The sequence below is a fragment of the Aythya ferina genome (genome assembly GCF_964211825.1).
Source record: "Aythya ferina genome assembly, chromosome: 6".
NCBI classification, from domain to species: domain Eukaryota; kingdom Metazoa; phylum Chordata; class Aves; order Anseriformes; family Anatidae; genus Aythya; species Aythya ferina.
In genome coordinates, this window is record NC_140303.1 from 8398881 (window position 1) to 8426229 (window position 27349).

At 39.9% G+C, this 27349-nt stretch overlaps 1 long non-coding RNA gene across 2 annotated transcripts in view; it reads right to left on the bottom strand.

The window, feature by feature from the left end:
- Nucleotides 1–27349, bottom strand: part of LOC311438508 — a 168621-nt gene that overhangs the window by 14184 nt on the left and 127088 nt on the right. Inside the window, exons 3-4 of one of the 2 annotated variants that reach the window (XR_014694150.1) lie at nucleotides 17281–17352; nucleotides 14619–15041 (exon numbers count right to left, since the gene is read on the bottom strand). This is a non-coding gene — a long non-coding RNA (uncharacterized lncRNA). Of the gene's footprint in view, nucleotides 1–14618; nucleotides 15042–17280; nucleotides 17353–27349 lie in introns of those variants that run through there. The other variant, XR_014694149.1, reaches the window with a different exon arrangement.

The following is a 27349-nucleotide window of genomic DNA, read 5'->3' on the forward strand; positions in this document are numbered from 1 at the left end:
GCTTGCATTTGTTTGTTTGCTTGTTCCTATTTTTACAGCAGACAGACTTATTATATTGGGTGCTCTGAAACATCTCTAAAATATGCAGGGTTTTACAAAATATCTTTGTAATTGTAAGGAAGAAGTGTTCTGCTTTCTTTTAAGAACGATTACAGGAAATTGGTCATGGCAATTTAATATCCTGTGTTATGTGGCTTCATCTCTCCTGATTCTCCACTAACCTGCTGGAAAAGGTTGCTGTTGATTTATGCTTTTGTTTGTGAATTACACTGTAGAGTATCAGAAGCAATAAGAGCTGGAAAATTGCTTCTTGTAGACAATGACCTCCTTGTAGTTTACTTCCTTATTTTATCATAATGGAGACATATTCACATGATGGAGATTTCCCTACCAAAGAGAAGGCTGTGATCCTTGACCTTAATGACAATGTTTTGCTACCTGCTCAAAGCATTACCAGTATTTTTGTGACAGCCAACTTTGAGCAGAGAATTAAATAGGGTTTGTTATTCAGTGATGAAAGTACAGTCCACCAAAATAACTACTGCTGTTAAGAAAGCAATGCTATATTCTTTAGACTACAGTACCTCTCATATAAGCTTTCATTTCTCTTCACTGATTAATTCATCTTCTAAACAGGACTAGCTTTGCTTGATCACCACTGTTAGGAATATTTATTTGTACCTCAAAATGAAATAGAAGGCTATAAGAAGGGCCCAAAGACCGGGGAAATCAGTGGGAGGCTTTTCCTCGATTCCAGGAGGATCTGGTCAATCTCTATACGTGCAGAGTAATTACATTTTTCAGATGAGGCACAGAAGGCTTTCTTCTCCTCTTGCTGATGCTCATGTAAATTAGGATTAACTCCATTGCAGTTGAGCTAATGGAATTACAGTGCTATATGTGACAACTGAATCAGGCTCTCAGCAGGGGAACTTTCTGGGTAAAGGCTGAAAGTTGGTCTGTGGAAAGACAGACGGTTACCTAGCATCACATTTACTACGACTGTAAGCACTTGTTACTAATGGCAGTGAGCACTGCAATGTGCACAGAGATGCGGTCAGCTTGTTAGGATCTAATTGGGCCTCCTGAACGTGGCTCGGTCATTGAGCATTATCAATTAATTGTGTAGAAATACCGAAGTGTGAACCGCTTACAGAAGTTGCTAATCCCAGCTACAGATCACCTCCTTTCTTAGGAAACATAGCTTATAAATTCCCATTATCCATCCTTCTCCACAACCTTCCCATCCACACTTAGGGCAAGGTCAACCCCATTTCACACAGAAGTTTCAAAGGTGTTCAGGTCCCAGGTTTGTTAGAGAAGGTGGCATGGCATGACCAAGAAGAGAGACACAGATTGATTCTCTCACTGAAAGAAGTGTTTGCAGAGCAGATTCAGCCATGATTAGAGCTTCCATGCGACAGATGGCACTGGAGAAAATCAAGCGTCGTACGTTCTGCCACTCACAGAAATACTTGTTAAATAGGATACAGAATAGTCGCTAATGAAGATAACATGTTAGAGACTATTATTCTGCTCTAAGGCTTGATTTAACTCAGAGGGAGCATTTCCATCTATCCCAGACTATTTCTTTTTTACAGAATGTCTTTTAACACATTTGGTTCTGTTACCTTGATGATACAGCAGTAAACAGTGGAACGAGATTTCTCCTAGGTTTCTTGACAAATTTCGTTCCCTAAAAAACTCCAATAACTTAGGTTCAAGAGTCTGTTTTCTTTGCCTTTCTTACTGTGCCACTCCAATTACAGCCACCCTCTGCTGATGAGCCCTTGCTTGTCTCATCTTGTTAGATGGTGTAGTCTTCACACTAAACATTTTTATATGCAGATTTTTTATGTCTCCTCAATTTAAATACCTATTGTCTTCCTGCAAATTTAATAACCTATTATTCAGTCACATTCGTGCTTATTTTTATTCATTTTTTTATACATGATACCTGAGATTTTCTGTAAACAGATAGAGTACAGTTAAAGCAGATGCTCAGTGTTTGTTGCTTTTCTTAATGAAAACAGATATGAATTTATTGTGTAAGAGCGTAAAAAAAATGTCAGAAGTTCCACTCCCCTCACACTTATGGAACTGAGCTAACGTGCTATAGGTGAATCAATTACTCTATTGAATAAGGGTCATATGCATAGAGCTGATGAGCTTACGCTCTAGTTATAGCTCTCCAACTTTAATTATTTACTAATACTTGAAAGTCTGGAGTGACTGAAAAATGGCAGTGGTGCAGTGAAAGTCCAATTTTAGAAAAAACATCCTCAAAAAGTTTCAATAGAAGCTATCAAGAAGCTGGATGTTCATACCATCTAATCTCTTGCAAGATGAAGGTTGTAACTGAAGCAGAAGTCAGGTCCCCCACCCCAAAACCACAAGATGACCATGAAGTACCTATGACTCAACAAGACGGGGATCCCTCAAAGAGGGGGCATGTTGTGAGTCTGCTGACTGAACTGAGCTCTTTTATGAAGTCACCTACATTTCCAAATCCCACCTGGTTTCAGTCTTTGTCAGAGCCCTCTGGGAGAATGTGAAGATACAGGAGGGAGCAACTCCAGATCCCTGGGAACTTCACAGTAGAATAGTAATGCAGCTATGGAACAAGGACAAACAAACTGAGTCATGAAATAAAATTCTTTTGACTTACATGGTTACATCCAACCCAGTCTCCTTTCAGACACTAAATGGTCCTATGCTCTCAGGACTAATGCTCTAAATGCGAGGAGAACCACAAATCAAAGAAATACTAAACAGGACTAAAACTTGTTGGATCTTACACCCCTTCTTCACTTTAATCAAAATTTTTCCAAGAAGTTGCCAGGTTGCTGTAGAGAATAAAGGAAAAAGCCAAAAGACCACAGAAATGAAGCTGAGAGAAACGTCCAACTACAAGAGCATTTTTGTCACTGTTGGAATACAACACAAAAAGTAGGAGACAGCTGGATCATCACCACACTCACAGCAATGGACTAAAGTGCACCAGCACCCAAGTACTGCTAGACTATTTTTCCCAATGATTAAGTTTCCTGCTATAAAGCAGAGGAAATTATGTTTACACTCCCAATAATGTAATCAATTATGGTGAACAATTGTAACATGTTAGATTAGAATTTATTTCAGGACTTGCTGCTAATTACCATCCAGAAGCTTTATCATTCAGTGGATCTCAAAGGAATGCACTGCATTTATCACAGGGCAGAGGTGAAGCTAGCGAGTTTAGATCAAAAGCTGCAGAGCTTTTTTTTTTTTTTATGGTCCACGACCATAATCAGAAATTTGATTAATTCAGTCTTTAATTCGCATTTCTGAAACATTTTCATCTTTTACCTCATCACCTAGCAGCTGTTTTTACAGATGCTTTTATTTTACAAATGCCTGAGTATCTCACTTGCTCCTTTACGATTGTTGTTTTTCCTCCACGCTCACGTAAAATTCCTTTAACACTATAGCAACAAAGAATATTTCATTTCCAGACCTTCTCTGAGCAGCATAAAGCCATCCTTGAGGCCCATCTCTTCTTATTTACAGTGACTATTGATTAAAAACGACCATCTATTGACATCTCCCTGTTCTGCATAGTTGTTCAGGTCAATTAAAAGGTATTGACAAATTTTATACAATCTTGAAAGTTTTCTGCTACTAAAAGGGACAGCAAGATTTTTGTTATTATTAAGTTTCCTACACTGCTCCTTGTGTCTTTGAGAAATATTAGGATAAATAGAAGCATTTTATTTTCCTATCATAAAACTTCCTTTCATTCTAGGGAGGCAGCCTTTATTTTTCAAGCAGAGGAGATGCACATTTCTGTGAGGTATCACAGCCAGCCAGCCAAGCTCTCAGAGTGCTAAATATTAGGACATCCACAGCATTTTGTAAAATATGGCATACATTTCTGTTTCCCATAAACAGACTTCAGTTCTGCTCTCTCTCTACCAATGGACAGTAGGTGTCTGGGCTTTCAGCAAAAACAAGAAAAATGCAATCTGGATAGGCTCTAAATGTGACTTATTTTAGCTCTGTCAAAAGCAGTCTGGAAGGAAGGAAGCTGAACAGCATTCAAGAAGACAGTCTACTTTCAGAATTTTTTTTTTTGCCTAACATGCAAAAAACTAACTAACAAAGACTTCAGGAAGTCTTTGCTGGAGCACAAAAACAGAGAAGCATTCCCCTGTAGCAGACCCTCCTGTAGAAAAACGTACATGTTTGAGTTTTTGACAAACTACTGAGAAGTGCATTGCTGTCTAGGAAAGCTCATCTCTTGCAAGCATGAACCCCATTCCTATCAGCTTCCTGCTGCATGCTACTGCTGCTGATGGACAATGATCCAAAATCCCATTGGACACCCCAGGTATAACTCTCTCATCTCTACAGCGTATTTCATTCCTCAACAAGGGAATGGGGGAAGCATATACTTTTGCTTATATATATATATATAAATAAAACATTTCACTAAAGATAAATCAACGTTCAGTCAGAGATTCATCAACCACCTCTGACAATTTTTGCTTTCTTTGTAGTTTCTCTCCCACCATCCTGTCTTGTCCCTTTTAATTGCTCTCATCCACTGTGACGAGGGGGATTTCCTGCCCTAGAGGTGAACTACACTTAAAATGGAGTTCGCTGCTGCTTGGGCCACGTGCAGCCACCAACAGATGGAGCATCTTGTGCCCTGGCTTTCCCCCAGTACAAATTCAGGTCTTGCACCTGCCACCCCGTCCTCACCTCTGAAAACATCTGCTTCAGTCCTCCTTCTGACTTCTGTCAATCCCAACGGCCAGCTCTTTTCTACTCCTAAAATGACAGAGCGCTGGGGCCCGCCACAAAGTATAAAGCTGTTCTGCCAGCTTGATGCCAAGAGCAGAATTGTGCAGTCAGCTGTTTTGCCTGCTGCAGTCACTTTCTGCTGAGGTCACAGAAAATGCGGCCTTCTATAGCTGTGTGACAGCAGAAATTTGGAAGGTTGAATTTAATTTAATATAATGCAGATACTTTGTGACATGCAATAACTTCTGCACCTACAGAAGTGTTCAGAAACACTGACTTGAGCTTAGCTCTCCCAGTCTACGTCCCCCCTCCAAATAACAAAGTAAACTCCTTTAGGAGAAGGTTCAGAGTCAGATTTCATCTTCAACTACTCTGAAGGCTCTTAATTTTAGCTACCCTCTTAAATTCAAGGAAGAAGAAGCCAGGGTAGAGTAGTTTCTCAAAGCTGCTGTTGAGAATTACCTTTCCCACCTCCGACTCTAAACCATAGCACGATGGAAACCACGTTCCAAAACAGTTTTGGAAACTGTGTCTTAATTTCAATATTATCCCATGTACTTTTACAGCACTAAATGATGCAACGTCACTATAAATTGTGCAATTCCTCTTGTATTTTCTTGGTCTCATGAGTATCTCCTGTCATCAGACATGATAAGCCTGAGATTTTTTATATCCATCTTGCCAGTAACTGCTGGATGCAAATCCTCTTCTACTCCCATCCAAATCTATGCAAATACCAGTTTATGGGATGCTGTGATAGACTGATTACAAGGCCAATGGTTATTGATTTTAATGCTTCTTGGAAACCACCGTATCATGCAGGTTCAGGGAATTCACTTTTTTATGTTTCAGCTCTCTCCTTTGTAAAATGGCAGTACTAATTATTATAATCATGTCATTTCCAACTTTCCTCACACAGGAGAGAAGAACCTTGACAATTACTGTGCAATATTATCAATTTGGTATTAGTGTTACTGAATGAAAGCATTACTAAGAGGATGATTTGCATTTTTAGAGAGGAATAGGATTTCTTGATGCATATCTAGTTTCTGACATTATAGCCTAATTACCAGAATTGTTAATGAACAGCACAAAAATATTCATAAATAACATTTTATCTCACTCTGAGTCCTAACCTTCCCCAGGAATTTGCAGGCAACCACTGCTGGTGACAGGATAAACAGCTAGAAGACTTTGCACATGGCCTGGTCCAGCCTTTAGAAGTCATATTCTTACTACTTATGGGAAGTTTATTTAGCTATTTTGTACATAGAGTTCTGAAAATATAGAAATCCAATTCAAGGAGGAAAAATAAAGGACTGTCAGAAAGGTTAGTCTAAAAGTAGTGTATGTGGTGGGTAGGTGAGTGTCACAGCTGTCTCTAACCCCTGTTTCTAGTTGCACAGATACAGTGTGGTGCCCCTGTCAGTCCCATGGGAGGGAAACACACCCTGGCAGACTTATCCTGTAGGTACATTTTAGAAGACCAAGGTTCTCCTGCTGCTAGGAAAATGTTCAGAGACTCTCACTGAAGTGTACCATCAGTACAAGAGAGGAGCCCAGCCGACTGCCTGCGAGACAGGTAATGGGATTTTCTCTTGGGACCATGGCACAGCTGAATGTTAAAATTCATAAGTCAGGCTGTGACTTACAAGACAATAAGAATTTCCTGGCAAACTGCTTCTGCTGCAAGCAGAAAAACATGTCAGTAATGAGCCTCAGTCCCAGTTCCCAAATTTGCCCCCTTCCCAAAGGTGCACCACTCCAAGGCAGAGTGGAATCAAAACAGTACAATCACAGGGTGTCATTATAATGATAACCATCATTCAAAATGGACAGCAAGACTCAGAACAAGTCTCAGAGCACTTTTTGCTAACCCAACAAGCATTCCCATAGGTTTTCTTGGGACATACCTGCAGGTCAACCATTTCGCTGAGCTCTGAGAAAATAAAACTATATAGAAGTAGAAAAAGCATGAACACCATAGGAAACAGGGGGCAGGGGAAGATTCCAAATGATGAACAATCCTATTCCTGCTGAAATTCAGCACTGCTGCTGAGGGACATTGCAAACACCACATTCAAGGGGGAAGGCAAGAGATGAATACCAGGGGCCTCATACCTTTTTCCAAGCATGCTTGAAAACCATTTCAAAGCAGCTTAGCCCTTGTCCACACAGGGATGATATTTCTGTCTCATAACTAACTGAAAGTGCTTTAAATATCAAAGATTTCTTTGAAGGTCTCTACTTAGTTCAGGTAATTGCTGCAGCACTCCCTTGCTCAAGGAATTCAGTACACACCTCCCCACCCCCTCCACAGCAGCCTACAAGTTAGGACTCAAAGCAATTAATGATGAGTGTCATCTTGTCTTACTCATTGCCATTCTGCTTACCAAAAAAAGTTATATAATACAAGGTCAAAATTGTTTATTACCAGATAATTACATCAATGAGAATTAGGTCTTCAGAAAAGCAGTGTAAATCCTGTATGCTGAAATTCAGCTTTTAAGAATTTTTCCTACTCAAATCTCTTAAACAGCTGTCTTTAAACACTTTAAAAAGGTACAGCTTAGGAGAATATTATAGGTCCATGTGTCATAAAAATATGTATTTAACTTGTATTTAAAATACATATATTTATATATAAATATAAAATATATATATTTATATATAATGGAACTTCATATATATATATATATATATATGAAGTATGGCAATCTTATTGGTTTTGTGGAGACGCACTAAAATGAAAAGCTGGAACAAGGAATTGTGCTTACGTTTGAAGATAAGGCTGAAAAATGGAAAGCTGTCCAAAGCTTGGATTAGTGCTCAGACTGAAACCTAATTGGTCTTTAATCCTCTATCACTGCAGAAAAAAGGAAAATTCCAGATTGCAAATGACAGTCTTGCAAATGAATTCCAGGAGTATGGAAGCTTCTCAAAAACAAACAAACAAAACAAAACAAAAAAAAACACTGAAGGGATGTGCTTCATTTGTCAGCTTTGTCAATAATTTGCCTATCCTAATTTGTTAAAAGAATGGAAAATGTTTAAGGCAGAATGTTTGCTATAGGACATACCACCTCTGGTTTTGCAGATGTCCCACCACCTTCAGTTCATGTGCCAATTTAGTTACCAGTAGCCAGAGAGAGGGCTATGTCCAAAGCTTTGCCAAAATACTACATCTGCTACTTTACCTGACCTCCCATCCTTTTCATTTGAGCATATTATGGGAGTCAAAGAAGAATTATGATTTGTTCTGAACAATCCACTGTATCTGCACTTAATTCTTTTTCTGCATATTTGCATACGCAGCATTTAACAGTATTTTCTTTGCATTTTGTAATTATGGTGCCTAATATTTCCTGAGACTTTCTGTACTCCATCTGTCTTTGGAAATAAGGGTTATTTTGGGCCTTGTCTAGCTCTCTGGGATTTCACCCAATTTTAAGTGCAGGCAATGCTTTAGCTAGTTCTGAATGCCCGAGAGTAAAATTCATCAGATCCTGTTTAGCTGAAAGCATCTAGATGATGTACGAGCTCTCTGACCTATACTGTATTCTGTTCCTGTCCCCTCTTGTTTAATTGTATTAAAAATAATTAACCTTTTATGGGAAAACCAAAACCAGACAGATAGTTAATATTCTGCACCTTCTGTTGGCTCACTCTTCTCATGAAATTATTTCACAGTAGTTCAACGCTAATTTACTTTAAAACTTTCCTTAAACTCAATGGCCACACATTTTCATACATTTTCTATTCTATAGGACGATAGAATCTTGTTTCTAAATGTTAGGGTTCTAAGGTTATAAGTTGTGTTACTATTTAGTGAAAAAAAAGAAACCTTTGCTGTCATTAAACTGTTCAACACCAAATGTAACCAGGAAGATAAAAACCTATCGATCCTATGATACAGTACAGACCTATATAGAAGGGACTGACAGACAATCAGGTTTGTATGCCCAGCATGTTTCAATTAATACCAGCAGGTCTAGGGTCATTAATATAAGCTAAATAAAAATGCTTGGCTAAAAATCAGGTATTTCAAATAAAACAGTAGCAGTTATTTTTGTGTTGGACTAGTTTCAGCTAAAATTATGAATATTATTGCAGGCAAAAATTAGATATATATTTTTTTAATTTGGCCACTGAGTCACCTGCAAAAAAAAATAAAATGCAGCAATCCTGTTATAATGTTTTGTGTGTGAAAACTAATTTTATTGCTGGTTAGGTAGGAACACAGCTCAATGGCTACTTTTCCATTTCTTAAAATAATGGAACGTCAATCACAAAAAACCTTTGTGGGATAGCAGCTATTACCCCCTGATAATAATCATGCATCTTTTTAATAGTGCCCCGGACAGATCCATAACATCACCATTACTCTCAGAAGCACAGCTGGCTCTCTAACTGCCTGCTGATACAAGTAGTGAAAGCTCAGCCTTTGCTTGGGCTCTGTCTCAGGTGAGGCCACCTCGATTCACAGTTCCTCACTGAAAATCCTCACTGAAAACTCAATAACCTACCTTGGTTTTTACATTTGACTACTGAACATCTTGAGTTTTCCATATAAATTCACTTCCTTTAGTGCTGCAGTCTGTATTTATGACCCGTTCTTCTATATCAATGACCTTAAATACACATCCTCAGTGGGAGATGAAAGACAGTATTTGATTACTAACATCACATAAGAAAAAAAATTTAATTACAAAACATCAACCTTTGTTGAACGAATGTTGAATGTTAATGGGAGTAAGGAGCACTGGCAAGGAGTTTTTCAATATTCCATTTCAGGAATCCCCCTCCATGATTAGCTGCTTCTCATTCTTTCTTTTGCAGGGATCTGATTAACACCCACAAATCAACACACATCTACTGATTTCAAGATTCAAAAGTATTTCAGCAGGTGTTTTGCCTATTGAAGACTCAAATATAATGCATCAAAAAATACCACAGGACATCATACTTTGTATGAAAAAATGATTCAACATCTTTCCTCTAGTCTTACAAATGGCTCAAAGCTGTGCGTTTCACTTGTACTTTACCTCATAGTTGTAAAGAAAAGCACTTAGTGATTTTGAAATACCATTAGGACAACCTTTCTTACTCTCCCACTTTTAAATTAATGGGAGGAGTGGAAATGGGTATATGGCCAGAAAGAGATACATTTAGTGACAAAGCGTCCTCCTCTCCCTGGTGCACACAACCTTACCACAGGAATTGTTAGCATTTGGACTACATTGGTCCTCATCTGCCGCTCGAAAACCATCAGTGCCACGATAAGAAGTAATGTAACAACTTCCGAGATTACACAGTGGAGCGATTAGCCCTAAAGCAGATCAATAACATCAATGCTTTGAGCTCCAGGATAAATAAAACCTGATACTGGTAACAGGTTAATTGTGTTTCAAGCTGCTTGCACCACTGATAAAAACTTGATAAGACTTCGGACTTCCAAGGGTTTTTTGTTCTTGTTGTTACAGGTAAACTAGAGGTCTAGGCTTAGGACATAACTCAATTAGGCTGAGAGAGATACACAAAAAAAGCGAGTAAAAACAAGGAATTTAATCTTCCGGAGTGTGATCCTAACCCTGGCACAGTGACAGCCCAATGTGTCATTCTGCAAGCCTGCGATCAACACCAGGAGACTCGGGTTTGCTTTTCCAATTTAATGGAAGTCTTCTAGTTTAAGCTTCGGGCCATTTCCAGAGTTTCTTTAGAAGATAACAAGGGGCAGGATTTGACCTCAGCCGACACAGCCAATTCTGTAGTTTGGTGGTCTTCACCACCAGACAGCAGACTGTTATCTAGCTATAAGAAATCCTGTAAATATGTGGAAAACGTCTGGGTTTTGCTATCCTAACCCACTCACCAGAGGTAGTTAGCCATTACTGAATGATGAAGCCACTAAAAACCAGCATAGGTGTATCCAATAGCAGCAATCAGTCAGTTTGACCTCAGTGCCAGGAAAGCTCATGGAGCAGATCCTCCTGAGAGTCATCATTCAGCACTTGAAGGGGAAGCAGGCGATCAGGCCCAGTCAGCATGGCTTTATGAAAGGCAGGTCATGCCTGACGAACCTGATCTCCTTCTATGACAGAGTGACGCGCTGGGTGGATGAGGGAAAGGCTGTGGATGTGGTCTACCTTGACTTCAGCAAGGCTTTTGACACCGTCTCCCACAGCATTCTCCTCAAGAAACTGGCTGCTCTTGGCTTGGACTGGCGCACGCTTCGTTGGGTTAGAAACTGGCTGGATAGCCGGGCCCAAAGAGTCGTGGTGAATGGAGCCAAGTCCAGTTGGAGGCCAGTCACTAGTGGCGTCCCCCAGGGCTCGGTGCTGGGGCCGGTCCTCTTTAATATCTTCATCGATGATCTGGACGAGGGCATCGAGTGCACCCTCAGTAAGTTCGCAGATGACACCAAGTTAGGTGCGTGTGTCGATCTGCTTGAGGGTAGGAAAGCTCTGCAGGAGGATCTGGATAGGCTGCACCGATGGGCTGAGGTCAACTGCATGAAGTTTAACAAGGCCAAGTGCCGGGTCCTGCACCTGGGGTGCAATAACCCCAAGCAGAGCTACAGGCTGGGAGAGGAATGGTTGGAAAGCTGCCAGGCAGAGAAGGACCTGGGAGTGATGGTGGACAGTCGGCTGAATATGAGCCAGCAGTGTGCTCAGGTGGCCAAGAAGGCCAACGGCATCCTGGCTTGTATTAGGAACAGCGTGACCAGCAGGGCTAGGGAGGTGATCGTCCCTCTGTACTCGGCTCTGGTGAGGCCGCACCTCGAGTACTGTGTTCAGTTTTGGGCCCCTCGCTACAAGAAGGACATCGAGGTGCTTGAGCGGGTGCAGAGAAGGGCGACGAAGCTGGTGAGGGGCCTGGAGAACAAGGCCTACGAGGAGCGGCTGAGGGAGCTGGGCTTGTTCAGCCTGGAGAAGAGGAGGCTCAGGGGCGACCTTATTGCTCTTTTTAGGTACCTCAAGGGAGGCTGTAGCGAGGTGGGGGTTGGCCTGTTCTCCCACGTGCCTGGTGACAGGACGAGGGGGAATGGGTTTAAGTTGAGCCAGGGGAGTTTTAGGCTAGATGTTAGGAAGAACTTCTTCACTGAAAGGGTTGTGAGGCACTTGAACAGGCTGCCCAGGGAAGTGGTGGAGTCACCATCCTTGGAAGTCTTCAAAAGACGTTTAGATGTAGAGCTTAGGGATATGGTTTAGTGGAGGGCTGTTAGCGTTAGGTTGGAGGTTGGACTCGATGACCTTGAGGTCTCTTCCAACCTAGAAAATTCTGTGATTCTGTGATTCTGTAATCAAACGCCTCGGAATATCTGTATGCTGACATTAAAATCATGTCTCAGATTTGCTCTGCATTTTGAAAAGTCCCCTAAACAAATATGCTCCAAATATAACTTTTGTACAGTTAAGAGCAGTAAAATGTCATTTACACCCAAATTCCTATTTCTTTTCCAACAGTTGGGAACTGTTTCTGGCAGCAGTGTGTTAACAGAGAGGCATGTTATAAATGAGTTACACGGAGTAAAAATGATTATTTTACTGTTGAATATGATTTTTCTCATTTAAACGATCATTGGATTCAAGGTGACTCCATCATGTGCTGAATCCAGGGTAGTTCAGGAGTAAAATTTAATCAGAGAAAGTCTCCCCTGAGAAGCTAAACATAATCTTATTGTACTAAGATGGAAGCAGCCGCTTTCAGAAACCTCCCTCGATTCAGCCCTAACTCTGCTCAGCAGAGGCACCCCTCCCACACACAAGCTTTGCTTGCTGTTTGGATTTGCTCTTCCCCTGTTCATCTCTCATCCTGCCTTACCACTGTATCAGAGCTGTATCTGTACATGGTACACGCCTGTTGTCACCTACATACATGTACACATATTCAACCCATCTTTCACATATTTTCCCATTTACTCCAGGAAGGACATTTTCAAAGGCATGATGCCCAACTTCCACTGATTTACAGAACTATTCCTTTTTGTCCCAAAGAAATTAGTTGCTTAACATTTGCACAGCTTTGCTCATCACCAAAGATTTTGCCTTACCTGTTTTTCATCCTAATAATCACACGTGTTATAGGACAACCTTCACATTTAGTTAAGTAGACAGATTTATGTAAATTGTATGTGCAGCGAGCTTGCAGTATTTGGTAAACTCAAAAATCACCATCTTTCTCTTTTCCGCAAAGAAAGCTCTAAAAATCTCTTTTCAAATTGATCTTTTTATATAAACTTGCCTTTTTCTCTACTTTACTTAGGATTAAATTATTTTCTAATTCAAACTAAGTAGATGCCCAGGACAAGATTTTAATATTACTTAAGAAGCTTCCTGGTAAAACTCACGTTAAGTTTAAAAAAAAGAAAAGAAAAAAAAAAAAAAAGAGCAGCAAGTCTCCCATGCTGCCATACTCCCTAAATAAGAGAAATAAGACTAATTAAAATTCTACTCCATTTCAAAGGAAGAAAAGTGCCTTGTTATGATTCAGTTTTCCTAATCTGTGTAAACAATTACAAAATGCAAATATTTATCCATTTAGGCATACAGCAATCAGTTTTTCTATTTGTTTGTTTTTCAAAGATAAATAAGCGTGGAATTCTGATTTATCAACAGTCCCTGGACTCAGACAGCCGGTGCCTGTCCAAACCAGCAAAGTGCCAGGAGCACCTGAAGGCCGGAGTTCACCTGCTGGAAAAGAAAAGAGTTTTCACAACATTCTTACCCCGCAAATACCGGTCAGAGTTAGAAGTCTTGCACCACTGTTTTATTATTATTTCTGGGTTACAGCTTGTTCTTTAAATATACAACGCCCGAGTACCTTCCAGCAAACTCCACTTTGTACTGTTTAATGTCACTAAGGTTTTGTAGATACCAGGGAACAATATTTCAAAACAGCTGATCTGACCTTTGGAGTCTTTCTTGGGATTCCAGTCATATTTGTCTCAGACAGAAATTTTATTTTGTTCATGATTTTATTTGATAACAGAAGGTTAGGCAAATGCAAACAGCCAGAGCAACAATCGCTTGCTCATGTAAAGATACAAGTGCTGAATGTCCCAGATGTATTTTAGGCAACTTTCTAATATTTCCACACACATTAACTTGCAGCGTGGCTCTTACCCGTTTAAATTTCCACTTTTACAAAAGGCAGTTGTTGCTGCTTTGAGGCCACATTTTGCTGTTGGTGGAATAAATAGGCCAAACAAAAACTGGCACTAAAAAGTTTACAGAACCATACACTAAGTGCTTCTGATTATGCAAGTAATCACTTTGCAGGAAGAGAGAGAGAAACCTCAGCATCCTCCAAGCACAAGTTCTGATTCTATCCATGGTGAAGCCCATGGATACCTGGCAACCTTCAAGAAACATAGCACTTGATTTTCAAGGTCATCTGCAAATACAGATGTAAGTGGAAACCGATGAATACCAGTAGTAAGAGACGAATGAAGGGACTTGCAGCAAGATGAAGGAACAGGACATAGATGAATAAACAAAGTTCCTTAACTGGCCTGAGCCATTTGCTTGGAATATTTCAGAAGAATGAAACATTAGTTATTAACCAACACAGTTAGTAATCAATTACAAGACATTATTTGACCAGACAAGAAGCATTTAAAAAATTACATCTACTTCTGCTTTCTACTGAAACTGGTTATGAGCTCTGTGCTTTCTAAGAGGTGGTGCAAATTTATCTCCTGGTCTTGTGGAGTAGCAAATGACCAAGACTGCACATTTATTGCTGGTCAGAAACAAGTTAATGATTCTGGACAGACAAGCTACTCATAAATCTTTAATACAACTTGCTGCATTCAGACTGACCCCTGGAAGAATCCCACCGCAAACACCCTCTTATTACAGCTGATTCTTATCCTGTACGTATGCACACACATTGCAATTATGCTCCAGGTATTCTATACAGTCTCCCTCCAAAAACAAACAAATGTTTGAAGGGATCAAAGAAAGTTACATTGTGTAATTAGAAATAGGACCTACTGATGGCGAGACTTTAAAAAATACCACCAAGAACAAAGCTTTGTAGAAGCCTATTTACGGAAAGTTCTTCAAGAGTATTCAAGAACGTACAAGGAACTTTAAGAAAGTGCAAATACAGACTGAGCATCAAGAAAGGCTCCTGACAGTGCAAATGCAGGCTAAACAGCAAGAGTTATTTTTGACAGTGAAATGTGACAGTGTATGATTCAATCTTCCAAAGGAAGTGCTTGGTGACCTCTTCAGCTGGAGGCTTGAGACCTAAGCAAAGCGAAATGGGACATGCAAAACTCTCAGAACCTGGGGTTTACGTCAACTGTCCTGATGCAGATTGGCAGGATCTACTCTGCAGGACATAAAAAGCCTGTTTCTCTCTCACTTTGCTGGTTTATGGTAAGACATGCCTGAAACTACCAGCATCACCTTAGCTATTTCAGAATATTTTTTTTTCTTTCTTAGCATTTCCATTATGGGGAAAATTTTGTTCCCAATTACTGTACAATCAATATAAAGACTGTCTAAAAGGCATTTATATTTACAAAAATAATAAAGGGAAATTTTCGCAAAGCCACGAGTAAAGCAGCATGTATTTCTCTAATTAAAATTTCTGCCCTCCTCACACAAGTCACTTCCCTCTATGCAAGTCTTACCAGAGCAGTCTTGTTTGCACCTAGCTGTGAGACAGAAAGCATCTGCAGTAAAAGCAGTATTAAAAGCATCCTTTAAAGGAATTCCTACTGTTCCTTTCTTTTCTATTTTACCTCAGCTATTATTATTATGGTTTCTGGCAATACCTTAGAGATGTAGAATGAAAAGCCCAGACTTTAAATCCACGTAGATCTTAAAGAGATTAGGCTTTGGGGGAAACTTGTGAATCCTGGCTATTATAGCCAGAACAGCTGTTGCTCCAGGATGGAGCTGGCGGTTGGAGCAGAAGGCCCAGCTGCATGAGGAGCTGCGAAGTCTACAGATCTGCTGCCCCTGCGGTGTCTGTCCCAGCTGTACAGCAATGCAGCCCTTCAGTAAGGAAAGCAGTGAAATTATGAGTGGCTAACCCCTCCTATTCACATTGATTTTCCCAAACTCTGTAAGACCTTTTAGCTTACACTTCATGCGAGAACAAATTGCTTTCAGTACACACAACACCAGTGCAGCTCTAAGCCAGCACCCAGGAGTAAAGTGCATCTCATATGTACTTACATCAGTACAAGCCTAGTGCAAAATTTAACCTAATTAAAACCCTTTCTTCATGATTTCCCTGTTTTTTGACCCTTCTGGCAGCAAAAAGTGCCTCATATGCCTGCTACATCTTCACTGCTGGTATTGTGGACATGAGCCTGCAGTGATTTCTGTAGGAGTAACATGATTTCTTTCAGTTTGTCTCAGTGCAGCATAATAATAAATAAAAAGAAGTGCTATGTACAGCTTGCTTGTTTACTCAAAATACACTTATGCTTTTAGACAATTCAAGTCCCATAATTTTCATTAATGGGAAATACACATCTACATGGACTTGTGAATCTATCTGTGAATTTAAAACTCTTTTTTTGGGCTCTACCAACAATGTAGAGATGACAACATAGCAAGATCATTCTTACGCTGCAACACACACCATTAGAGCTGTTGGAGATGAATTATTTTCAAACTGCTGAGGTGTTTGAGCTCTGACAGGACTCCCTTGAGGGAAAAAAAAAAAATGCCAAACAGCCTGACTTCTCCTAAAAGAATCTGTGATACTTACTATTTAGAGATCTGCAGGGCCTCAGAATAGAAAACGGGACAGAGAATGGGCAATTCCAACCAAGGGTTAAAAACCAACAGCTAGAATAGCCTCCTGGATTAGAAAAGCTGTTTTACTGTAGAGATGAAAACTGAGCTCCGAATTCTGATTCCATGTTTGCAGTTTCTTTACCCTTTCATTACAATAATCGAAGGCCCTGCTGAAAAGACAGTTGTTTACTGTTTTCTGTGCCAATTACAATTTTACTGAACACTGGATTACTCCGCAGCTCCTCAGTTCCAGTGCAATGCCACTGCATCATGCGCGTGTAAACATTATGTGGCAAATTTAAGCTCTTCAAACCAGAGTGACTTATTTTTACCGGAACCTTCCTAGTATTACATATCATCAAGCAGCTTGCTTCCAAAGATGCTTTTCTCTCTTTGTGCTATATAAATATCTATGGTTTCAACTGCTGCCTAATATAGCTGCATAACATACTACAGTGCACCAACTAGCTAGAAACACATATTGAAAAGTGACCTTACTTGCTTAAATATGGAGATTTGTGAATTATACCCATACTTTAAATAGCTTCGATAAATTCATTTTTTTTCCTAACAAAGCATAGTAACAGTTTTAGATCCAATTTTCCTAAGGACTGCACATCACTGAAATGATGTTGAAATGAAATAGGCTGAAAAAAATGTGGCATTTTCTGGTTCACCTATTATGTACTCTCAATTTTCTACCCAACATATGTGATGAATTAGTACTCACTTGCACACAGAAAATGTGTCAGATCATGTGAAGGAAAAACTGGAGAAACAAGGAGTTGTTCCTGTTCAAAACCTATGAAGAAAAACAAGAGCAAAGAGTTAATTTTTTATTTATCATTCTAACCAGGTGTCATTTTTGCCTCCGTTCTTCAGTGATGGGATGTCGTTTATTTCTGCTGATTTTCTGATTTTATTTATTTAGTTAGTTAGTTAGTTCCTGACTCCTTCCTTCACAGGGCAGCTGCCTGTCCACCTACAACTCTCTATTAGCCTGTTCTGTTAAGCTCAATTAAACTGCAGTCCTCTGAGTGGCTCTGAAAATTATTCCTTTTATAGATACAGCAGAGTGGTCTGGTTCTTAACATCTCCTCTCAGTTCTTCATGCTTTCCTCTTTCCTATTTTGTATTATCTTAATAATTTCTTCTTGCGCTGCACATTTCTCTGTTGTATCCTCATGCTAAAAGCTCAGCACTCCTACATACAGGAGAAGCTGAAATCCAGCTTTCCAGGCGATTAGCTTCCAGCTCAGTAAGACACTGTTTGCCTGAACTGTATCACGATGGCTGTCAGCAATGGATCACTGATAGTATAAATTATATTTCTGCTTTCAGCTTTTTGTATATGACATCTGGAAAGGGTCCACAGACCCAAGTAATGGGTGGCAGAGCACTGGCAGACCTGGCAGGGAATAACGAGAGCTCTGTTGGTCAATAACTACTTGAACACTTATTTTCAGTCAAATCAAAGCCACCCATGAACATGCATGATTTATTTAGGGTATGATACTATAGCAAACAGCCCTTCAAACAGCTTGTAAGCCCTACAGTGGCACCTACCACAAGATACTGCAAAAGCACCCAGCAAACTCTTAAAACACCCATATTAAGACACTTACAAAGGCCAATGTATTTTGGAAATTATGAACAGCCAAAATCGTCAAATGTTTGTTTAATCTCCGGTAAGAGATTAAATCAGATGAGACTGCTGGAGGCTGTGGGTGCCTCAGCTTTGAAAGCAACCATGAAAGACAAGCGGGAACATCAGTAGCATCAAAATGATCCAGCACACACTGTATCAGTCCTGCACTGCCTCGTACAAACAGGAGCAGCAAACAGCATGCCCTTTACAGGCAGGAACCCATCTCTAGGCACGCTTACTCTTGCTTTATAAAGTGAGAAGCAAATATTTCAGTCAAGATCAGGAGCTCAGTCGGCTTCAAATATTTTGAAGTAATATTATTTCATTTCTACCCTTAATTTTTAAATAGCAACGTAACATTTGCCCCCAGAAACATCAGCTCTCCTATCAGGCGGTGGTTTCATCATCTAGCAAAGGCTCCATGGTACAAAGGGGGAAAGTAAGTAGGAGAGTGAAGTGGATATCTCAGGACAAATCATTTCAGACTAGCAAGTTTCTTCTCTCACAACTTATCACTATGCCAGGTATTCCCTGTGTGTTGCAAACCGTGCTGCCACTAATGAGTTTTACAGGATAAGGTGGAACTGGGGATGGATGGCAATGAAAAAACAGCACGGATGGCTACTATGCAACTGCCTACAGGTAAACTTCACCCACTGCAAGCCTCTAAACTCTTACTTCTAACTTAAATTTCAGCAGAAAATGAAGATCTACATCTTCAAATAAAAATCGTCTGCCTTGCTCTGCAACTGGCAGCATTGCCAGAGAGAGAAATGGAATCAGATGGGAGCGAGTGAGAAATAATTCATGGTAATTCCACTTTCCCTTACCGCTTCAGTTCTTAAACTGGCTTTTCACTAAAAATATTCCTCACACACTCTGCCAGGGGAGATCTTACTGCAAGCATAAGGATGAAGCAGACATCCAGGAGAGAGTACAGGGGGGTCTCGCACAGCCTTCTGCCTTGTGTTTGCCTTTTATTTTTTGTCAGAAAAAAAAAAAAAAATATATATATATATATATATATATTCCTTTTTTGTTTTTTAAAACCCTTTCTATTTTTCTTGGCAACTTACATCAGCTCACATTAGTTTCATAGCTTTTTGTTCTTTGCGTTACATTTTGGGCACTGCCATTGTTTTTACACAGTACTGTACAGTTGCCAATGGGGAAAATAAAAAAAAAAAAAATCAAATAAACATCCAAAAGTTCAAATGCCCAAACGGCCCTGGAGCCGTGTTCTAGAAGCAGAGCTGGAAGTCCCTACGAACAGCGTGCTCCAGGCACTTGCTTACAGCTTCTTGCTTGCACAAGGGCACAAAAAGGGGCCAGGGGAAGAAAACAGCTACAGGTATCCTTTGTGTAAACACCTCTCATTTGCTACAGGAGTTGGGGCACACTGCTGGGCTTTCATTCTCAAAGCTTTTTCATCTGATGCTGAACGGCATGCCTTTTGTGAAACCCCATGTTGGATAAAGTGCTCAAAAAAAAAAAAAAAAGGAATTATTAAAAAACCTAAGTGTAGTGCAATTCATGTGGTTTTGTACTTTTAAAAGTAAAGGAAAAATAAGACAGGACTGTTGGACCTTGTGGCAAGAAGTTAGCATGAGACAGCATTGGTCTGACAGTAGACACCACAACACCAAAACTAGTAAAATAAAAATCACCCAAATAATTTATTTGGATAATTTCTATTATTTCTGTCAACACCGCCAGCTTCTGTTTTATTTACAGGTGTTGCCCCACAAGTAGATGGCAGTACTCAAGGCAGCCAGGAACCCCTTTCTCTGCCTGAAGAATTCAGAAGGGTGCAGGTGTTCCACAAGGTGTGTAAAATCAGCCACAATACGAGATCAGATTGTTCATGCTTCCTTGAAATTACCTGCTAGAAGACATGGGTTGAGTTTGACTTGTACATTTGATGGGGACACGGGTCAGCTCAGCAGAGGTCTTTAGGGACTACCAGTTACCACTGAGTGCTAAGTCGAAGGGGACGGGACAAGACCACATGTTGTTCTGCCCTTTCCTCCTCCCACCCCACAGAGCTATCAGACTTTTTTCCAAGTTGTTCCTTTGTGTGAAGGGAGCTCAGAGCATGCTGCTCTAACATTTTATAGGCAATTGAACTGTATAATCTGGTTTCCACTGTCCCTTCATTCGACTCCACTAGTTCCTGCTGTTTGTAATACTTCCTGAAGAGTATGTGAAGGAAAAAAAAATAAAAATGAATCAATCTGGAGAACACGATTCATATTTAACAACCTGACATCTCAGAAGGGAGGAAGCTGAAAAGACAGACCCAGAGCAAACAAGAACATTGCCCCGCTTAACTAACCTTTCCATGCGGCACTAGAAATACCATAGCCTCTATTATGTACTTTAAAGTCTTTTCAGGCAGATTTTTGACATTATGAATCAAACAGGCAAAAAATAAAAAACAAGACGAGAATTCAAGCAGAAACCAAATTCTAGACAAAAGGAGCCCCATGGTAATTTAAAAGATGCAAGAAATAAAAACCTTATCTTCAGTTTCTGATCTTGAGGTTCAGTCACTAAACACACTGCAACACCGCACTCAGTGCTAGCAGAAAGACTCCTATTCCAGCCAACATACTGTCTTTAGCACCTCTGTTCTGACAGCTGCTGCACCCTGCATTTCCATAATTCGTGAACAACAACCAAAGATTATATTTACCTCTGTATTTTCTTCCTCCAGTGTTTGTCTACCACCCTTACATCTTCCTGCGGCTCCCGCTACTAGGTACTATTCAGGGCTAAGAGGGAAGGCAAAACATTTCCTTCCCAGCCTATGTTGATGTAAACAAAGGCAGGGGCTGAAAGCATGGCTGGGTTTCTCCTTTGCACTGACTCATGCTGTTGTGTCATGCATGGAGTTGATCACCATGGCAATGAGGCTCCAGAAAGCATCTCCAAACTTTCAGGAATATTTAAGCATAGGTGGAAAAGATCAAGACAAAAATATTTCTGCAAGAATGTTTTACTTCTCTTTCAACTCATGAGCTGTTAGTGAGTAGGACCAAGATTTTCTTAGAGCCTCCCATTAGTCACAAGCATTTTCAGATTAATTTTTTAAAAATATAATTGGTATTATTAGGAATGCACTTGAATTACAGCCATGAGGTAGAGACGAGAACTGTGGGATAAGGTCATATTGCAGAAGACAGTGCAAAAACAGAGAACAGAAAGATAGCTGTGACCTCAGTGTGTTGGCAAGTATCACGAGTTAATCATCAGGGTGCTATTGCAGAACATCATGCATTCAAAACTGATTTGCTTTAATTGGCACTGGAGGTCACAATTCAGTTCCCTGTCTGAAGAAACAGGGGCACGCTTTCTGTGCAAACCTGGTACAATTATACTGTCATTTAAGTCCAAACCTCCCAGGCAGCAAAAAAGGAAACAGATTTCCAGAATAACTAACAAGAGACAATACAACAGGTATACAGATGTAGTAAAAACCCATTTTTTTGAAGTCTCATAATAAGATTACACCATAGCAAATGAGTTATGGTGATACACGTATCAGTTAGGTGTTATTCTGCCAATGCACTCACATTTCAAGAACTGCCAGACCAAAAGGGAGGCCAATGTTAATTACCTTGCTAACAATAGGACACCGATGTCTCTGACTGGACTAGTGTCTCGCGGCTTCCTTTTCTTTCCCTCTCTCACCCTTCAACTCTCCTCCCTTTCATATTTTCTTTGTTACATATTTTTTTTTTCTCACTTGCATTTGTTAGGGAAAAAATCAAAATCACAACTTTGTAAATGAGGTTAAAATATTTTAGTTAAGATCCTGCTAGTGTCTTCTTTATTGAATAAAAAGGTGCGAGAAAAAGTTGTTTTAAATTTGTATATATTACAAGTATCAACAGATACAAACTTCCTAGTATAAGCTTTCCCTTCTATTACTAAACACCGGTGTTCCTCCCCAAAATGTAAGGCAAATAACATTACCGTACTTTCAATATTTGCTGTTAAAGTAAATGTAAAAAAAAAAAAAAATAAAAATAAAAATTGAAGCACCTGAACTTGCTCCCAAAGTTGTTATTGTAACCTTTACAGAAGAACTACAAAAGTAAAGAATGAAAATTATTTTTCAGCTAGCATGCGTTTCTGCATTATTAAATGTATAATCAGTTTCCAGGTCTTCCTGAAAGAAAAATCTAGGCAGTAAATTCAATTTGATTCTGCCTTTAGCCTGAATCCTTGAATTTACTGCATCTGAATGTGGAAGACATCTTCAGACCAAAACTAGCTAGCACATTGCCTGAGAGCTGAAAAACTTATATAAATCTTTAAAGCTCACCATGAGCTGCTAAGAATAATGCCATCAACTGTTGTTCTGCAACTCCAAAGTCAGTGACAGACTAAGTTTTGCTCCCCAGCAAAACCTACCCATCCTCTTCCCAGTGCTGATGGATCTAGAGCACTTGCAGCTGCACCTGCAACAGGATTCCTCTTCTCCCCTAAACTTGTCAAAGAGGTGGAAGAAAAGCCAAGCCCAAAACATCACTGCATCAAGAAACCTGATGTCTAAAGGGATTTTTGGTTTTCTGTTGATCTAGCTGTGTATTTACAGCATCTGTACGTGATGTGTACATTGCCCAGACTTTAAACAAAAGCCCAGCTCCTCCCTGGGCAGCTGGGAAATAGCCACACACACACCAGAAATCACAACAGTGTTTTACCCACGACGACTTAAGGATATAAATAACACAAGGAATTAGAAAGAGAGATATTTTCAATTAATATTTTTGGAAAGAAACACATCTTTTGGGCACTAAAACTTTCTTCAATCTGAGCTAGGAACAGAACCCTTAAAAGTTAAGCCAGATGTAGAGAACAATTGCTTGGAGTTTAAAGTAGATTAGATTAATCAAGAAAAGCCTACTAGAAATTACTGCTGCTTCCTGCGAGTACCATCCAGTGGAGGCAGCAATTTGTGCTGCCCCAGTATGATGTCCCAGCATCACAGGAGCACTCCAGATACATCGTCCTCAGGAGATCAGGCAGGAGAACAGCACAGACCCAGCTCTGCACCACATATCTCTAACGTAATTTCAGGTCTAGATCTGTTCTGTGCCATATTCTGAGTTATTGTGCAGGGTTTCAGGTCCAGAAAATTTAAAAATGTAAAGGCAGCGATTGCTTTATTGGAAAACAATCTGGTAAGACCTTTAAGTAATAATATTTGATTGTTTTTGTATTAAGTTTTGCTGCAAGGAAGAAAAGTTTCCCTCTATCAGAAGTTTTCTAACTGCTTCTGTTGCCTACATTACCTTTTGACAAGATAATTGTTAACAAGACAAGAGCAAGGAGAAAGCAAGTCATCAGGCAGCCAGTGCATTCTTTACCAAATTAAATCAGTGTCTCTCAAGCGTGGTTTGTGTAGAAGAAAACAAAAGGAAATTAAGGAGGATCCGGCTCATTTTGGCTGGAACGTTTGGATAAATCCTTAATTACGGGGGGGGGGGGGGGGGGGGGGGCACATACTCCATCCCCCTACTACTATCAACAGTTCATGAGCATTTTTATACTCCTGCTTTGATCGTTACAGTCCAGATATTAGTAATAATAATAATAAATGTTGATACAATTCTGATCCATTCCAAAACGGACTACAAAATTACTTGAACAAATGCAAAATCATTAGGAAACACAATCTGTTTCTTCCCCCAGGAAGTGAAAATTTATTTTCCCATCTCCTAATTAATACAATTATTCTCTTTTACTTTTCTGAAAACCAAGGTTTGAGCTCTGGGCTATGTATTAATAGCAGAAATAAACAATCTTCAAAGTGCTAATTTTCCCTACAGAAAATCAAAATCTGGATAATCTCAAGCACCTACTACTGGAAAATATTTTTCTTCATCTTTGCTCTTTTTTTTTTTTTCCCATCAGAGATAGCCTTTAATATTTGGAGATTCTCAGCAGTTACTTATTTACCAAATGAAATGCACAATTCGAGATGGATGGTAATGCAGCCCCTTCCATTTGCCTGTCAGCTGCTTCAAGCTACTCTTAACAAATTCAGCGCTCTGTGTTTGAGACCTGAGAAGGAGAGAGCTGCTCACAGGGCTTCAGTTTATATAAACGCTTCTTATCATTTCCACGTTCTTGCGACTGGAAGAAGTCTGAGGCAGAGGGATGTGACATTTAGAGGAAACGGGCTTCTTCCTGTCCAATAAATAAAATCTTTGCTTTTGCAGGAGATTTTAGAGATCAGGACTTAGCAATAAGCATTTAAACAACGTGCATCTCAGCCCTCATTGTTTGATATGTAAAGCTGAGCAAATGATTCAAAATTGCTGCTGTCGTATGCTCATCCAAAATATTTGGTATTTGCAACTGCTCTAAGGTTTGATGTGAATACTTAGGTTAACCTGAAGATTTTTCTTTAATCAAATTATTCACTTCAGCTGGGACTTAAGTTCTGAGCAGTTTTAGTATATGACTGATCACACGAGTACCGTGGAATCGGTCTGGCAGTTTGACTGGATGAGCTTCTGTTGCCCCACATAGGGCTGGTGGTTTGGGAGCAGGAAATACAGGCGGCTGCAAGGAGGGTGAAGGCAGCAGGATCCATTTCTCTCTTCTACAAATACATTCCAGCCTTTTATCCTCTACAGCTTCTTTCCCTTTGAAAGTAAACTTCACTTGAAGTTTACAGGAACAACGGTATAGAAAATAATGTGATACTTTAGGAACCATTTCACTCCTAAGAGTCACGGAGTTTCCCAGTCCATACCTGTTCATCTCCTCTGCTGCACTTGCCCCAGATCCTTCCTTATAAAGACAGAGCTACAATCCCTTTCCTACTTTACTGTGCTGTCTCAAAGAGTAGCTTCGTTGTCAAGTATCCATTTGCTGTATTGAATTTCCAGTAACAGAGTTTTACTTTTTCCCATTCCTCCTCTTCCCTTTGCCTCATACAGCCAGGGACCCTGGTGGCCAGGCTGCAGACCCCATGTGCAGGACGGCTCCGTACCACGACTCCGGGGCACCCCCAGGAGGATGTCTCGTTGTGAATAGTTTGCACTGCCTGCCTCAAGATTTCCGCTATGCTGTATGATTGCACGTTCTAGTTGCGCAAAACTATGAAGCTTATTTTTATAGTGTTAAAAATCACAATCCCAAAATAACAACTTGAAAAAAGATCTAGCTAAGAGTTAATTTGCCAATTAGTAAATATTTTCTACCAAACCTGTACACTGAGTATTACTTTCAGTGCTTATACATATCTTTAACAGACTAGTTCATTCAAAGCTACTCTCTAAGAATAAGTTTTCTGCAAATTTGGACCTCTAAGGGTGTTGCAGATTTTACACTCTAAAACCTATTCTTCATATACATCAAACATTTTGAACTATTAAGCTTTGTTTTATTGCATTTACATGATAATAGCATTCACGCCACCTATTTTTGCAAACATTCATAGGACCGGAGGTGGTACCTATAGGTTATGCCTATCTACCTACAAACAAACATTGGGGTTGACTAAAGAGATTACACTGTAACAAAAGAATCAGAGCATCTGAAGAGAACAAATAAATATTTAAGATTAAACTACAAAAGGGGTTAAAGAGAAGGACCACAGAGCCAGGGAACACCTCACGTACTCGTGAGTAATTTGGATTTATCTGTACTAATGTCTTTTCAGCTGCGAGCTGTTTTCAAGCTGTGGAGGAATAAAGGTTCTCATTTTACAACAGTGGCATTCACTGAAATCAAATCCGTTAATAAGCCTGCCATAATCACCCTAGAACATGTTGTAAAAGACATAGAAGAAAGGAGACAAAAGGATATGGGTGTTTGGCTAACTTAATTTGGTTTTCATTTGCATTAGAATAGAATTTAGTGTGTTGACAGAATAGATCAGATACTTAACAAGTAATATATTAGATACAAAATTAATTTGGCAGTGTTACAACAGGCTTGAAGTACCCCCAAAGAGTTTCCTGATTATTCCTCTCACTTAAGAAAGTATGGATCCTACTTAGCTAAAGTCTAAGCTCCACTGAAATCTAAGAGCTGCCTGCCCATTCATTGCTCGGGGCAGGCAGTGTTTGCTCAGTGGGGGAAGCGCACAGCAGATGACCAGCCATGCACTTGCAGACACAGCCAGCAGCTGCCTCCCTGCTCCAGAAATTCTGGGCTGTATTCATACAGTGAGACCAGTGAGCTCTAGAAATGACCTTCCAGTGGTAGATGCACATCGAGGCTTTTATCCTCAAGCACAAAGTACCCATTTCTCGTTTGTCGGTGAAGACCTTGTCCCTTTCTATGCACACTGACCAGAACTGTCCCACTATCCCATTCAAACCACACTACTGGGGTAAATAACCCTTCCTTTAGAGCACAGTGTTTTCAATCAACTCACAAGTGGTTGTGGCAGACCAGGGATGAGCTAAGTGCAACCACAGGGTGTCACAGAGAGGAACATATAGCTCAGAAAATTGTTGCTTATGCTATTTACTGCTCATTGTGCTTTAAAAGTGGAACATCAAACCTCTCTCTGTACACTGTGACCCAAGGAATAAGATTACTTAATTACACAGAAACCAGCACTAGAGCAGCAAGTTGTGACATTTTGATATTTGAGTTGTCTAAAATCCTTGCCACTGCAGACATCAGTGGTACCAACCTGTCCTCCGGGAGAAATACAAGCAGATTAAGTTAAAGCACCTGAATTATCTCCAGGGAACACAAATCTTAACCTGATTTTTTTGACTTGAATGTTGGAAATGTTTAGTCTTAAATAAAAGGAATATCAGACTCCATGAAATATTGCTTCCAAGGCATTAATTATGTTGATGAGCTAAGGCTACCTGGTACCAGAGGGAAAGAGACATTAATTGGATTCCAGAAGACAAATGGGAATAATATTTGCATGCATACTTTTCAGTAGCTTAATGTATACTTTCCATAGCATCTCCACCTTATGAACTCGATGACGTGTAATAAATCAGCAAAGGCTACATTCCTAGAATAAATAAGTTGGTAATGCTTAAGTGCTTACATTCAAAGAACAAAGTTAGTTTTCATATTTTCACGTCTTATTGTATCCCTGAATGACTTACCATTTTCTTTTTGCTAATTAAGGATAAACCACAACACCAAACTGTGC